Raw genomic sequence first — 15,777 nt, 5'->3', positions numbered from 1 at the left:
CAAGTTGAACTGCTGGGAGACTTGGGGGAGCTCTCAAGACTGATTTGCTTTGTGTCTGTGGCACAGACACAAAACGATAGCTACTGCTACAGATGCTTTCTGACAGAGCCGAATAATAGCACTCAAACTTCAACTGTAAATTACAGACGATCCCTTTTTAAGTACAAAATGAATGCATAGACTGGAAGACCCTGTCAGCTAAAATGCCAGTAAATCAAGGAGAAGAAGACACATTGTTCACTCATACCACTACAGCCAAATTTTTATTCCACTAACTGTACTGTCATGGGAGAGCTTTTCTTTCTTTTTTTTCTTTTTTGTCAGATATGAAGAGAAATTAATACATTGTAATTCTAATCAACAGGGGAGGCATCTCATGCTTCTCTGAAAGAGGTCGAGTTGCATGATCTGTTTCCCAACCCCTCCCCCAACCTCTGGTTTAAAAGTTGTAGCTTAAATACCAATAGTAAGAACATGTGACCTCGTGGCTCCCAGAGCTGGCTTTTTCTGCAGTCAATTTCATAATTACAACTCTCCGCCTCCCTGCTCAGCACTTCCTTCCCTCCACTGTCCTCGCTCCCCACCCCCAGCAATGAATCATCTTGCATTTCAAGGGACCTCGATGACCCGGCGCGAACTTCACCGGCATCCTGTACATTCTTATGCCAAAAAAGGGGAGTCGCTCTACGACAGAAGCCCAGCCAGATCGTGATGCAGATCTCAGAGGCAACGAACTTGGATGCTTATCTGGGAAGATCAGAAGGAGTTAATTTTCCTAGAACACGGCGGTGATTCAGAATCGCATATCTCAGTTCACGATCAGGTTTTCAAGAACCCAGTTCAGTGTACACAAAGGAATATATCAGAGAAAAAATGTTGGCAGATCTCCTTGTGCAATCAGGGCAGAGGAATTTATACCACATTCAGCCCTTTGATTTCTCCGGATCTGGCTGAGGGTAGGGTTTCCATATTTGTGCTTTGGCAAATGTGTACAATAATTAACTGTACCCTGTGTGTGCTCCTCCTGTTCTTGCAGGTTACCCTGTGCTTATTTGTGCATTTATTAAAATCAGAAACATTGTATCCCCTTCATTATTTTAATACTGTGTCTGAAGAATCCAGAGTAAGTAGGTGATATGGACTTTGCCTTTAAGGCCTTTTCACCCTACTTAAGGAGGGAAAGGTGCACACACTCTTGTATATGCTTTCTTTCCATAGGGGAATCCCTTCTCCCCCCACTTTTCCTTTGCGTGGCTCTTTCATCCTCAGACTCTGAGATCGAGCTGAAGCATCCACACTGCTGTGAGGCTTTCCTGACTATCACGAGAGTTTGCGGCTCTGCCCAATGCATGAGTCAGAGAAGTGCTATTTTCTTATTCTTTTTATTTATACAATATTTTTTTTGAAAGTCTGACAGAAAAAATTCTGGGCCATAAGCACAGATGGAGAGTATTCTAAGTGAGGGCGTATCTTATCTGAATACTTCCTGTTACTCCCAAACCCATTTGACCTCGGTTTACAATTGTTTATTGTTCCACACATGTGACTCCCCACACTGGTCAGTTCTTCATGTGAGTTCCCATTGAATTCAACCTCTGTTGTGGGTTGAATTGTGTTCCCCCCAAAAAATATATTGAAGTCCTAACCCCAGTGTCTGTGAGTGTTACATTATTTGGAAATAGGGTCTTTGCAGATGTAATTAGTTAAGGTGAGGTCTTACTGGATTAGGGTGGGCTCTCAATCCAATACAACTGCTGTTCTCCTAACAGGAGGAAAAGCCACAGAGCAGACACAGGGGAGAAGGCCTGGTGAAGACAGGGACAGAGACTGGTGTTATGCTGCCACAAGCCAAGGAAAACCAAGAATTGCCAGCAACCAGCAGAGGCTAGAAGAGGCAAAGAATGGGTCTCCCTGTAAAGCCTTCAGAGAGAGCAAGGCCTTGCTGACCCCTTGATTTTGGACTTCGAGCCTTCAGACACAGAGAGCATAGGTTTCTCGTGCCTGAAGCCTCCCAGTTTGAGGTAATTTGTTACAGCATCCCTAGGATACTAGTAAACCCCTCTATGAGGTCTGAGATTATAGGACTGATGTACTCTCCTTTCTTCTCTTCATTTATATCCATGGCCCTATCACTTTCCTTTCTAGACAATCAGTTATAGACAATTACCTTTATAGGTAATCAGTTCTGGATGGATGTTTGGCCTTTTATCCACGCCAGCATCGATAAAAGGTCCAATGGAATAGGAAAGTTATCAAGAGAGTTCTAGAACCACCTCTCCTCAGCCCAGTAACAGCTGGCTCCTGGCCCCAGCCGCAGAGGTTACTAGAGGTCCCAGCTGCAGATTCCTGTGCTGGGCCTCGGCAAAAAGGTCTCGCCTAGGCCTCCTCGGCTCCCTCTGCTGGTGACAGGATGAAACAGACGCTTTCCACTTGCTCTTTGGGTGAGTGGGGTAGAGGTGAAGGAAAGACTAAAAAACTAAATTAATTGCTTGGCCCTGAAGAAATACAACCAAAAAGCTGCTTTCTAAAAACTGTTCATTGGAGTGTTATAAAAGTGTTCGTGGGAACCTCAGTCTTTCTGATTCTCACGTTTCAAAGAACAACTGGAAGCTCATTTGTTCCAGGAGATTTCCCCCTAGCAGGCAGCGGAGGCCCTACCCTCCAGCCCAGAGCAAGAGGTAATATCCCCTCGGAGGCACCATGAGATGTGTCGTATAGTTGTTGCATACAAATCTCACTCAGTGGCTACTCCAGCCTTCCCACTATTCAGGCTAGAAAACATCTTGACTCCTCTCTTGCTTTCATAACCCCCATCCAATCTGTCTAAAAATTCAACTGGCAGAATCTGTCCATGTCTCACCACTTGGGCTGCTACCCTTGGAGCTAAACCACCACCGTCTCACCAGGATTATAGCGCTAGACTCCTAAATTATCTCTCTGCTTCCACCATTACCAGCCCACACCATAGCAGGCAATACCATAGCTCTGCTCAGAAGCATCCCATGGCTCTATTCCACGTGGAGTCAAAGTCATGGTCCTGCCCAGGCCTACAAGGCCCCCACACACTCAAGACACCCTCACTCTTTCAGATCCCATCTCACACCACTCTTCTTCCTGCTGCCAGAGCTCCAGACTCATTGTCTTCTTAGCTGTTCCTCCAAAAAGCCAGGAGCTCTCTTGCCTCAGGGCCTCTCTGCTTGCTGGTCCCTCTGCTTGGAATGCTTTTCCCTGAATATCCGCATGGCTCCATCCTTCACTTTCATCAGCCATTTTTCTAAAACAACCTCCCAGTGAAGTTTGCTGTGACTGCCCTACTTAAAATTGTAACCCCTGGCTCTCCTGGCCCACCTTGCCCTGCTCTATTATTCCATAAATGTATTACCTTAGACTGTTCTGTTATTGCCTTTTTTTGTTTGTTTATTGTCAGGAGAGCAGAGATTTTTGTCTTTTTTGTTCACTGGTAAAGTCCAAGCACCAGAACAGTCCGTGGCACTTGATAGACACCCACTAAAGGTTCACCAATTGTTAAATTAATTAATGAATCAATAATATTTTTCAGAACCTACTATGTGTAAAGCCTTATAAGCCCCAACACAATGATTATTTCAGAAGCTAGTCCAAAACAAATACTCCTTGTCCACTCTATAGTACATATTCTATTTACTCAACCTTCGATTTAATAATATCCGGTATAACTATCAAAGTTGAGTCAGAATGAACTGAATCTCACATTCGGCTCAGATTTGTGAAGAACTCTAAAAAAAAATTCAAAATCAGAATTGATGAAAATGTAAGAAAGCATTTTGAGAAAAATAGAAAGTAGTACAGCTACAGCTTCTAATAATTGTAATTTTTAAAGCTACCATTTATCAAGCTCATGTTCTATGACAGGCAATGTGATAATAGTTCTGCACATATCCCCAGGCTGGTGTGGCTCAGTTGGTTGGAGCTTTGCCCCCATAAGGGCATATATCTGGGTTGCGGGTTTGATCTCTGGTCTGGGCACGTGAGTCAATGATCGATGTGTCTCTAGCACATGGATATTTTCCTCTCTCTCCCTCCCTCCTTTTCTAAAATCAATTTTTTTAAAAAGGTTTTGCACATGTCATCTCATCTAATCCCTACAATGATATAAAAGATCATGATCCTGTTTTTTAGGTGATTAAACTAAAGCTTGGTGTTTAAAGGACCAGCCAAAAGTTCAAGGTCATCCAGCACTGAAATTATTCCCTGATGCAGCCTGAGAATTTCTAACAAGTCCTTACTTGAATGAAATAGGCCAGTTAGAATCATAACATTGCATTATAATATTTTGGGTAAGGCATCTTTTTTAGTACCAATCTCTATTTATTAGATTTTATTTTTGAGTGAATAATACATGTAGCCCCATAGTTAAAGCTAGTGATTCTTATTGAGAACCACTAACTAAGGCGAATGGCTTCAGATCAACCTAACTGGTTTCCCAACTAACAAAACTACACTCCAGCCTATGATCTGTGACCCATGCTGCTACATGGCTGGAAGTGACACTCACTTGAAGTCCATGGTCGCATTCTGAGAACCCTTTCCGAATTGAAATTTGACTCCCACCTGGCACATCCCATGTGGTAAGGACTGAGTAGATGGTAAAGGACCTACATAAATTCCCAAGCCTAGTTTAAAGACTTAACAGCCTTTCTCTTAGCCTGTGCCTGACTTCTCTTGTTTCACCCCAGAGCTTCCCCGAATTCACTGTGACCGCAACTCACGTGCAGCATCTGAAAGTAACCTGGCCACAGAAAAAGTATAAAACACTACAACCTCTTTGCAGACGCATTCTAATTTATCTTTAAGGGAAATGATCCTTGAAGATGAAATAGTTCCAGAGTTAAACAGTCTAAGAAATTGAAGGAGGGGAAAAAAAAAAAAAAAAAAGGCCTGCATTTCCAAAGATGTGAAGAGAGAACTCTGCTCTAAGGATGGGAGAGGAAGCGAGAAGACCCTATTTGTGGCTGCAGGAGAGGAAAAGAGCCCCACAAGGAAACTACCAACAGATGGTAAATACATTTTTAATGCTTCTGTCATACTGTGTGGACTTGTGCACATTTGTCCTGCTGTGTTAGGCTCCTGAAATAGCTGGCCATGGAATTGCAGAACAGCTCTGCTGCAATTTGAGATTTAGGAAACCATGCTGGCTGACAAAACAGGAAGGGCTCATAGTAGGATGGCGTGGATTTGCTCCCGGTTTGCAGCTCCTCAGTGCGCATTCGCTGTAGCTCTCAGTGCAGGAAAATTCTCTCACGTGGCAGGTCTCGTTGATGATGTCTTAAAACATACCACTACAAATCGTCCTCTGAGCTCCAGTTAGAGCTATTAAGTGTTGACACTGCCCATATGACGACTCTCAAAGGTGAAAAGGAATGCAATCCATTTACTCATGGATCCTAAAGTCCTCCAGGAGCATCACGAACATATATGGCAGCCTTTCCCATATTTTTGTTTTGGCACAATGTTCCCGTAGCACATCATGGGAATTCCAGCTCCAGAAAGAAGACCAAAGAGGGTTGCTGTAAAAGGAAGCTAAGGAGTAGGCTGCTAACCCATTCAGATGACTCTGCATCTGGGAAGTGACCTGAGACTGGTACCAGGCATGGGTTAGGTTCCCAATCCCAACACCATCTCTCAGTTTACCAGAGAGAAAGAAAAAGTGTTGATGAGCCAAGGAGATGTGGAATAATGAGGAGAGGGTGGTCTATCACTTAATCATAGCCTAGAAGTATAACTTACACAATAACTATATTATTAGAACTGGGAGGATTCTTACAAATTCCAGTTCAACTTCTTTCATTTCCTTGGCAGGAATCTGGGCCAAAGAGTTGCAGAAAATGGGCAAAGATTATACAACTAGTTGGTGGCAAATTCAGTACTGGGAACCCAAGACATAGATCTCCCAATGTTTGCTCTAGTTTAGTACCCACAGAAGGGTGGGCATTTCTGTGACAAGCAAAATCCAATTCTAGAAGACATGTCTCAAGGTCACCCTCATTCTTGTGTGCTTAAAGCAAGATGATGGGATCTTTGGCCTATGAATGTTTGTTTGGGAAACTCGTTGATGTTCTTTTACAGGTAAGGTTTCAAGCTAATATATATTTGTTAATTTCTGTTTTTAAACCCCTATGGACTGTATCTAGATTATATTGCTCCCACATGATTTGGCACAGGTGAGATTCTCTTTTCAGAGAAGATTGGTAGATAGGAATTAAAAAGCATTGGTAGAAGAGAACAGGGAGCTTATACAATAACTTCCTATCCAAAACCTTCTTGGTCTAAGAATTTCTCTTAGACTCAACTGGAGAGAGGGGTGGATGGGAGGAAAGGGGATTTTTATCTTCTTGGTAAAAGAAAGATTAAAACACTTTAGCTCTGCTCAATTTGATGAAATCTTGATTTTGCATAGTTTAAGTTTCTACAGGACTAAATATTTTCTTGTTCAAAATGACATTTATAGGTAATTTTTCCAATGGGTACATATATAGTTCACTAGTAAAAACTATTCTCAATTGCTATTTACTAAATGTTATTTTTTCTTTCTTTCTTTCTTTTTTTTTTTTTTTAAGAAAATGAACTCTTAAGCTCCTCATAGCTAGTTCAGCAATAAGGTCCCCTTCATTCTGCAATTCTATTCATTATTTTGATTTGTCATTTTTGCACTTGATTTCAGCAATATTTTATTCTATTTTGGTGGTGGGAAATTTTTTACCTGTTGTGTTTAAACATGGCATTGTTTGTTTTGAGAATCAATTTGATCATTTTGAATACTCTTACTAAATTTACTGGTCATCTCCATGGTTTAGTTACAGATCTGTGGATGGGGGAGAGTAGTATTATCTTTAGTGAATTATTTTGAGGAGGGCAGTAATGAAGGCCCACTTTAGGTTATTTCATTCCTGTGATCCATATTTGATTGTCAAACTAATATCATTTGAAGTTTTAATGATTGCATCTCAAGGCCTAAAGAAAAAATGTTTACTACATTGACACACAGCCTTTCGGAGAGCCACCCTCTGAGAGCCTGCTTGGCTGCTTTTAAAAAATCGATTGATAGCAAGATTCCATTTTAAGAGTTCACGCCCATTTGACACTCTGTCCTTTAAAAAACACAAAAGCTAGACATAAAGCAATTGTTTTGTGTAGAAGAGTTTTAGCGTTGCTTATTTGAAAGAGTTAAAAATACAAGCGATTGACTTCATATTTCCTTTTGGAGGACAGTTTGAGGATTTTTTCCCCTACAGAGCTTTGAGGCTGTATTTCATGCTAAAGTGCCCTGTTCCATTATGGACCAACACAGCTTCGGAGCTGTCCCTGCTTCTAAGTCAAGGGCTCTCCTGGTGGCCAGGTGCCAGTTTTACCCTTGGACTCTCATGATCCTCAGAAATAAATCAACTTTCCAGTAAAATCCTGTGACTGCTCTGTTTTACATAAAAGTGTGCAGCCTGGGGATGTGATTAGCATTTTAGGTGGACAAAAAGGGAATGAAAACTACCATTACCACGGAGAAAGAATTCCCAGTGGAGCCATTGCTACAGAAATCAGGGGGCAGCTTGGGGATATCACCCTCACTCTTCCTACTGCCTCAAAAACATTATTTGTGTAGAGACAAAAAACATACAAATGGCTGGAAACTGTTCTAATCCATACGTGGCAAAGGTCAATACAATTCAAGTGCTGAGCAGGTCAGCTCCCTTAGGTCAATATTTCTTCCTTATGGCAAGAAAAGAAAAAAATGAACAAACTCCTACTACACATAACAACACAGATGAATCTCACAATGTTTGAAAATAAAAAAGAGGCTAGATACAAAATAATGTATACTTTATTATTCCGTTTGTATGGAGTTCAAAACCACACAAAAATTACTTCATTGTGTTAGCACTAAGTGTAATAGTTTGCCTTTGATGAGAAGGGAGAGGATTTTGATTAAAGGGAGCCATGAAGATGGCTCTGGTGCTAGGAAGTTCTGTTTCCTGACCTGGATGCTGGATACAGAGGCAAAATGTGTGTTCACTTTGTGATAATACATTAAGCCATAGAGCTGTGATATATGCGCTTTTTCCATAAAAATTATTTATTTCAGTTTAAAAGTTTAAAAATAATATCCCCAATGGGAAAGAAAATTTTAAGAAATATTAGAGCCTTGGCTGGGTAGCTCAGTAGGTTAGAGCTTCATCCAATATGACAAGGTTGTGGGTTCGATCCCCAGTCAGGGCACATACAAGAATCAACCACTGAATGCATGAATAAGTGGAACAAGAAACCAATCTCCCTCTCTCTTTGTCTCCTTTCCTCTTTCTCGAAAATCAATAATTTTTTAAAAATTTGAAAAAGAAATATTAGAATAACATTTTGCCTTATTAAACCAATAGATATTATAGAGAAAAATAGAAAATTCAGATAGCTAGAGAAAAAAATTACACAAAATTCCAGGTAGGGCAGTGAAATTCTCATATGCTGCTACATACAGGGAGTGTTAACTGCTACTGCTGTCTTTGGGTAGCTGTTTGGCATTATCTATTAAAGTAAAAGATATGCATATTTGGTGACCCAGATTAACACCCCTGGGTATGTGGCCAACAGAAACATGTAAATGTGAGCATGAGAAAAACAGCAACTCTATTCATAAAAGCCCCAAATTGTAAACAAGCCAAGCTGTCCATCATAGTAGGATCCATAAAGTATGGCATTTTCAGCCTTGGAATGCTATATGGTACTGAAAAATGAATGAACCACGGTACTCTCAGCAACATGCATGAAATTGAGAAACCTAATGTTAAGAGATAGACACCAAAGATGTAAAGTTTAAAATTCAGGACAAAACAGATCCAGAGACATTGAAACATGCAACAGAAGGACATATCTCAGAGGGAAGGGGAGGAGGTTGGGAAGAGTTTAATCAAAGAACTTATATGCATGTATGCACAGCCCATGGACAAACGATAGTGTGGGGAAGGCCTGGGGTGGGAGCAAGAGCAGGGTGGAGGGGGCCAGCGGTGGGGGGAAAAAGGGAAACATCTGCAATACTTCCAACAATAAAGATTAAAACTATTTTTAAAAATTAGGAAAAGATATAGTATTTAGCTATATATACTTAGGTGGTGAAACTAAAGAAAAAAAGTGATTATCCTAAAAGTAAGAGCAGTGGCAGCCTCTTGGAGGGAGGGTGGGTTGTGATTGGGGAGGGGTGAATGGAGGGGTGAATGTTCTATTTCTTGACCTGAATGGTGGTTACGTAGGTGCCCACTTTATAAAAATTTATTAAATTATATTTTTATATATCATACACTCTTCTGAATGTAGGTTATAGTTTACACTAAAAAGGTTATAAAAAATCACATGAAACTCAATTATTCAGAGATAGCCATTAATCAACACGCTGATGTATATATTGCCAGATCTTCTTTAATGCAGCGTGTATATTTTGTCCACATTGCTTTGTAGCCTTTAATTTTTTTTTCTTTAATGATATGACCTCCCAGAAGAATTCCTCTTTGCTTTTTTTTTTCCTTTTCCATTTAATTTTAACTAAGAGTAAATATCATACAAGCTTTATGTCCCTCTGGAAGCCTAAAGCCATAAAGTGGCTTTCAGGAAATTAGGCTGCTTTAACCTAAGCTACATTGATTCATAAACCAATCTGCAGGATTTTGCTATAGCTCATGGGAGACTTTCCTTCTCTGTTAATAATGCTGCTGCTTCAAAGGAAAAAAAAAAAAAAAGCTTTTTTCCACCCCTTCAGAGTGCTGTCTTTTCAAAAGGAAAGGCCAGGCAATGAAGGAGAAAGGCTGGCTGGGGAGTGGTCAGGAGGCTTGAGGTGGGGGAGAGGGTCATCCTAAAACTTATTACAATAGGAGTCATGCTGAGCCCACGCTGAGCCTGGCCTAGGCAACATTATGGTCTGGGGTTTTGTTTTGTTTTTTAATATCAAAGTAGTTCCACCCCTTCTTCGTGCCCCTGGAGCAGTATGAGTGTTCCCCTCTGTGCCTGGAACACACTCTCCCTCCCCCTTGCCCTAACTCCAAGCAACCTCTACTGTTCTCCTTCACCCTTTCCATCATCTGGACTATTGCATGTCCAGGAACCCTTTTATGACCGTCCAAGCCTGGGTGGTGGCCCCACAAGAAATCCATGGCACCCTGGACTTACCACATCACAGCATCTGTCACCCTATTTTGAAATTGCCTATTTTCTTGTCCACACACACTCTGCTAATCCAAAAATTTCCTGCATGCAAGGGCAGGGTCTGTTTCATCATTGTAACTCCAGGCCCTAGTACACACTGCACTCAATAAATATAGCCATCGAATGAATGAAAAACAGCTGTGAAATGAGAAGGGACATGGGGAGAGGGGTTGTGGTTTAAACTATGCTTTCCCAGCCCCCTTCACCTGTTGGGCACAAATGGCTCAAACAGTCCAGTCACACCAACACAGAAGGGCACAAAATTCTAAAATCCGCAAGTGCTTCGTTTCAAATACTAACAGCAGTAGTTTGCATTTGTATAATGTTTCACTTTGTTAAGCAGTTTCACATATTATCTTGTATAATTCTAACAACAAATCCTCCAAGGCGAACTGGGAAGCTATCGATATCCTCATTTTGCAGATTGGACAACTTCTGAGAGATCTTAATTAACTGGCCCCACATTATATGATCAGTTTTTAGTCTAAGCGAGGAACTAGTGTCCCTTTAGTGAAAGAAGTAGAGACACATTCAGTGTATATTATATACAGATATATTTTCAGAGAATAGAAACATAAAATAAATATGTGATACCATTTAGATTTTTAAAAATGTTTTGTAGATATTTTCTTTCTTTAAAGCATTTATTTTTTAGCTTTACTTTTCATCACAAACTAGTACATGTTTACTGTAGAAAATTTGAAAAGCACAAATAAAATCAAAATAGCTTATAATCACATTAAATAGAGCTATCTATTGTTGCACCATTTTAATAACTCCAACTATATATTAAGTTTCGAGCTCTTATAGAGTGAAAACTCCCCTCCCACACTATTTTTTTCATTTTTCCACTTTCTTCTTTTTTTAAAAAAATGCATCTTTATTGATTTCAGAGAGAGGAAGAGAGAGGGAGAGAGAGAGAGACGGAAACATCAATGATGAGAGTCATTGATCGGCTGCCTCCTGCAAGCCCCCAACTGGGGATCGAGCCTGCAGCCCGGGCATGTGCCCTGACCGGGAATCGAACCCCGATCTCCTGGATCTTAGGTCGATGCTCAACCGCTGAGCCACGCCCAGCCAGGCTCTTCTCTATTCTTTATCTCTAAAATTTTCTTAGCTATTCTTGGTCATTTGCTCTTTTATTCCAATTTTAGAATTAGGTTTCACTAAAACTCTGTTGGGATTGTTATTGATTTTGCATGAATTATTATAGATTAATTTAAGTAAAATTTAAAGTTTCACTATATTGATCCCTCTCTTTCATCAACACAGTCTAATTCACCATTAATTTATGCCTATTTTAATGTCTCTTTTAAAACTATGGAACGCTTCAGGAGCCTGTGTGTCATCTTTGTGCAAGGGCTGCGATAATCTTCTATGCATTGTTCCAATTTTAGTACATGTGCTGCTGAAGCCAGCACTCAGAAGGTATTTCTTACTGTTGGAGTCTATCAGGAAGGAAAGGTAAGTGGTCTCATGTTCTCTCTGCTCTTTATGAGACAGAAGCCAAGAAAGACATTAATCTGGACTAATTGTATCTATCAAAAGGGTTTAGTTGTAAAACTGACAGTAGGGAAAATGGTCTGGCTTTTGCCATCTTGCCCCTTCTATTATCTAAGCAGAAGCTCTTTTTCTGTTGATGGTCTTGACAGAAGAAATGCAGCAGGACAGCTTTGGCCAGTGTGTCTCAGTGGTTAGAGCATCAGCCTGCACACCGAAGGGTCATGGGTTCACCCCCCACCAGTCGATGCATCTCTCTCATCAATGTTTCTCTCTCTCCCCCGCTCTCCCTCCTACTCTCTCTGAAAAGGAATGGAAAAATATCCTCAGGTGAGGATTAATAAAAAAGAAAGAAAGAAATGCAGTAGGACAAAAGGGTTGGGAGGACAGGGAATGGGAGAGAGGAGACATGGTGAGACCTGCTGATGAGGAGGGCTGGGGAGGAAGGATGTGCTGCTTGGGCAGGTGAAATGGGTGGAAAGCAGTGGGGAGGAGTGAGGGGAATGACCTCAAGTTTGGATTCTCTGAGTTTGGCTGCTCTAGAAAACCTGCAGCATGGCTTAGGAGCTTGTTAGAAATTCAGGTCCTGGCCCAACTCAGACCTACCCAATCAGAGTCTGCATTTTCATCAGATCCCTGGGTGATTCTTATGCACATCAAAGTTCCAGAAGCTCTTAGTTGCTCCCAACCAGTCTGAGCCAGTCCTGATCCTGTCATCAGCCTTAGACCTATTAATAGATGAAACTGGTTTAGTTGCCTAGAGACCTGAAAATCTGGTTCCCCCTGGAGGCTGGTCTCAGAGTTCTCTTACCACTTTGGCCAAAGCCTTGCGACTTCAGTCAGCCTCAGTTTCTCTGTTAAGCACTTCAGTTCTCTGCGGGGGTTAGATCCTCGTCATGAACCCCAGCTTCCTCAGCTCGGGGCCTGGTGCTCAGCCAAACTCTTGCTCCCCCCTTCCCTTGGGAAGTATGATGGGATTTCCTACTCACTTCTCAGCTTCTGGCTGGGGGCCTGCTATGACTGAACAGGTCACCTGGAACCATGCCTGATTCTGAGTATTGTCACCTGGACTTCTTCCAGAACTGTGTTCTGCTGGCAGATAAGACTCACTCAGATATCCAAATAGCCTGGCCCAATTGGAGTTAGTCTTGCCCTTTGACCACTGCACGCTGGCCTGCCTGGCTGCCTCCTAGGATGGGTCAGCTTCTGAACACAGGCTCTGTCCCCTCTGGATCTTGGTTTCTTGCCCTTTCCATGGTGTGTGCTGATGTGGTTCCAGTCCATCCTGTACCCAAATGTCTCCTACAGAAAAGGAGGAGGCCAGCAGAGACAGGGCGGCAGGCCTCAGACCCTTCTCTCCCTTAACATCTATGACCCCAGGATTCCTCGGGCCTGCTGCGGTGTGGGCCTTGAAATTCCAAACGCTGCCCTCGGAGCCCTTATGTAAAAGGGATTCTAAAAGTCGTAGAAGACCATAGAGTACAAACAGGTTAGTGGTTTTACAAATCTTGTACTTTGGGCCCTTTTTCTATGGCAGGAAAAAAATCTTTTTTGTTGCCTGATTTATTTTATAAAAACAAGCCAATCCATGTAGAAGCTCAATAATTTCTCAGGTTACCCTACAACCATTTCACTTTAACTGATGGCATTATGCCTCCTGCCATGCTCAGTTTATGGTGGAACATTATACAAAGTGTGTCACACCTGCTACTCCTGTGTTTTAAGCCAGCACAAAATCGCATGAAGTTCAAAGCAATCAGTTACAGAGGCCCGTTTTGAAATAAACATTGCTCTTCATTAATTAATAATAAGCAATGACGATATTGTAAAGACCGTCGCATCATTTCTATTCCTAGGAATTATCCTTATGGTGATAAAAAAAAAAAAAAAGCAGCAGAAAGAAAGCAGTGTGGCAGCACCCGCACTAGCTAAGTAATGGTGTGGGTGTTGTTTCATTATTTACATACATAACACTTTTAGAAGAATCCAAATGTCTTTACAAAAGAAAATATAATACAAATTGCAATAAAGACACAGTAACGCATACAGAAAACAATTATCCAAAGGAAGATTTAAATTTGGCATAAATTGCACAGAAAGAATGGATCCATATCTGCTGACTCCATTTGCACAGGCAAAGGAAGGCATGTATTGTTTGCCACATTCAGAAAAGAAGTTACGTGTGAAATAGAGGTAGAAGTAGTAAGAATGTCGACAATCATTTTGAATAAGAAATTCATGCTATTGAATGAAGTCACTCCAAGTTTCTAACGTTGCATGGTGACCTCATTGAATTAGCAGGGATGGATAAATATGATTTTCCAAAAGGCGTGCTTGGCCAAACAAAATCGAAGTTTCTAGGAAGACGTTATTCAAGACTAGAAAGAGGAAATGGATACAAAATAGAACATCTGTGAGTATTAGCTATTCATTGCACCTTTCTAAAGGTCCATGTTTCCTCAGGATAGACTTCAGTTGACAATTCATGAAGAAACTGTATTTAAAGTTTACATAAAAAACCCAATTTTGATGAATATCATGAGGGCTCTCCTTTAGTTGCTTTCAGCTTTCTGCCTGCTGTTATGTCATTATTTGAAAAAGGTTCCAACCCACCATTTGAATTTTGGGAGCAAGGGAAACCCGGTAGAGGGGGAAAACACTCCCAGGAAAATTGTCTGAAATGTTGCAGAAGCTTAAAAATAGATAATTATATACAGCAACACATCACTACTAGTGCTATTATAACTTTAGTATGTATAGTTATAGTCAAACCACTCAAAATTATGTCATTTGTCTTCCTTGTGTCTCTTTTGTTTTCGTCAGTCACATGGCAAAATCAACAAAGGCTGCTTCGTTCCGCTGGGGATTCAGCTGTGGAAAAGCATCCGCTCGATCCTCTCTGGGGTAGCTATTATTAGCTTGCTTTGATTCTCTCATACGACACATCCCCATGCTTATTAAGCTGTTTGTATGGCTCTTTTGTCATATTACTCTGTGAATATGACTATTGCCATGCAATGCACTCCAGCGAAACCCAGAGGTCCCCATTTCCATAGGCCTTTCAAAATTAATGTAATCTCTCTATTTTTTAAGAACATTATTTGGGGAAAAACATGTAAAATCATATTTGCAAGGATACTGAAGCTTTCTACAGAAAATTGTGCCATACCTGTGCTAGATTGTACAATGTGTCCTACCAGATCCATGTCCACCCAGCTCCTGTGAATATCACCATATTTGGAAACAGGGTTTTTGCAGATGTGATCAAGTTAAGATGGTGTCATACTGGATTAGAGTGGGCCCTGAATCTAATGACTGATGCCGCTATAAGAAGGCCATACAGAGACACATATAGGGAGATTATCTTGTGACAACAGAGGCAAAAATTGAAGTGATGTAACTACAAGAAAGGAATGCCAAGGATTGTCAGTAGCCACCAGAAGCTGGAGAGACTTAGAATAGAGTCCATCTCAGAGCCTTTGGAAGGGTGTGGCCCTGCTGGCACTGTGATTTTGGACTTCTAGCCTCCAGAACTATGAGATATAAATCCCTATTGTTTAATCACCTAATTTGTGGAAGTTTATTATGGCAGCCCTAGGAAACTAATGCAATGCCCAATCTACAGATTATGAAAATAAGTACTTTAAATTATACAAAGGCTTCATATTAACTTGCCCTTAGATGACAAAACTAGAAAAGTAAAAGTCCACTTGTTACAGTGACATGGCAAGTATAAGCCAAAGATGTGACCAGAAATTGGTCATTCTAGCATCACAAGGCAGTATAACTGTAAAAGAATGAAAGTTTCAGCCAAAGTAGTAAGACATAGACAGATGTCACATTTTAAAGTGAGGTATGAAATTCTCACTTTGCAAAATTTAGAGGAGGTTGTCAAACTCTGATTACATGGCTTTTCAACACCTTATATCAATTAAAAAGTACATTGAAATGAGAATTAGAGATGCAAGGTGAGGGTTGTTTTGTACAGAGTAGTCTGTGTGCCACATGTCTCTACCCCCTTCCTTAGTTTATCACGGACAAAGAAAGTATAAATGGGCCACC

The sequence above is a fragment of the Miniopterus schreibersii genome (genome assembly GCF_964146895.1).
Source record: "Miniopterus schreibersii genome assembly, chromosome: 8".
Classification (NCBI taxonomy): domain Eukaryota; kingdom Metazoa; phylum Chordata; class Mammalia; order Chiroptera; family Miniopteridae; genus Miniopterus; species Miniopterus schreibersii.
This window is presented reverse-complemented; position numbering follows the sequence as displayed.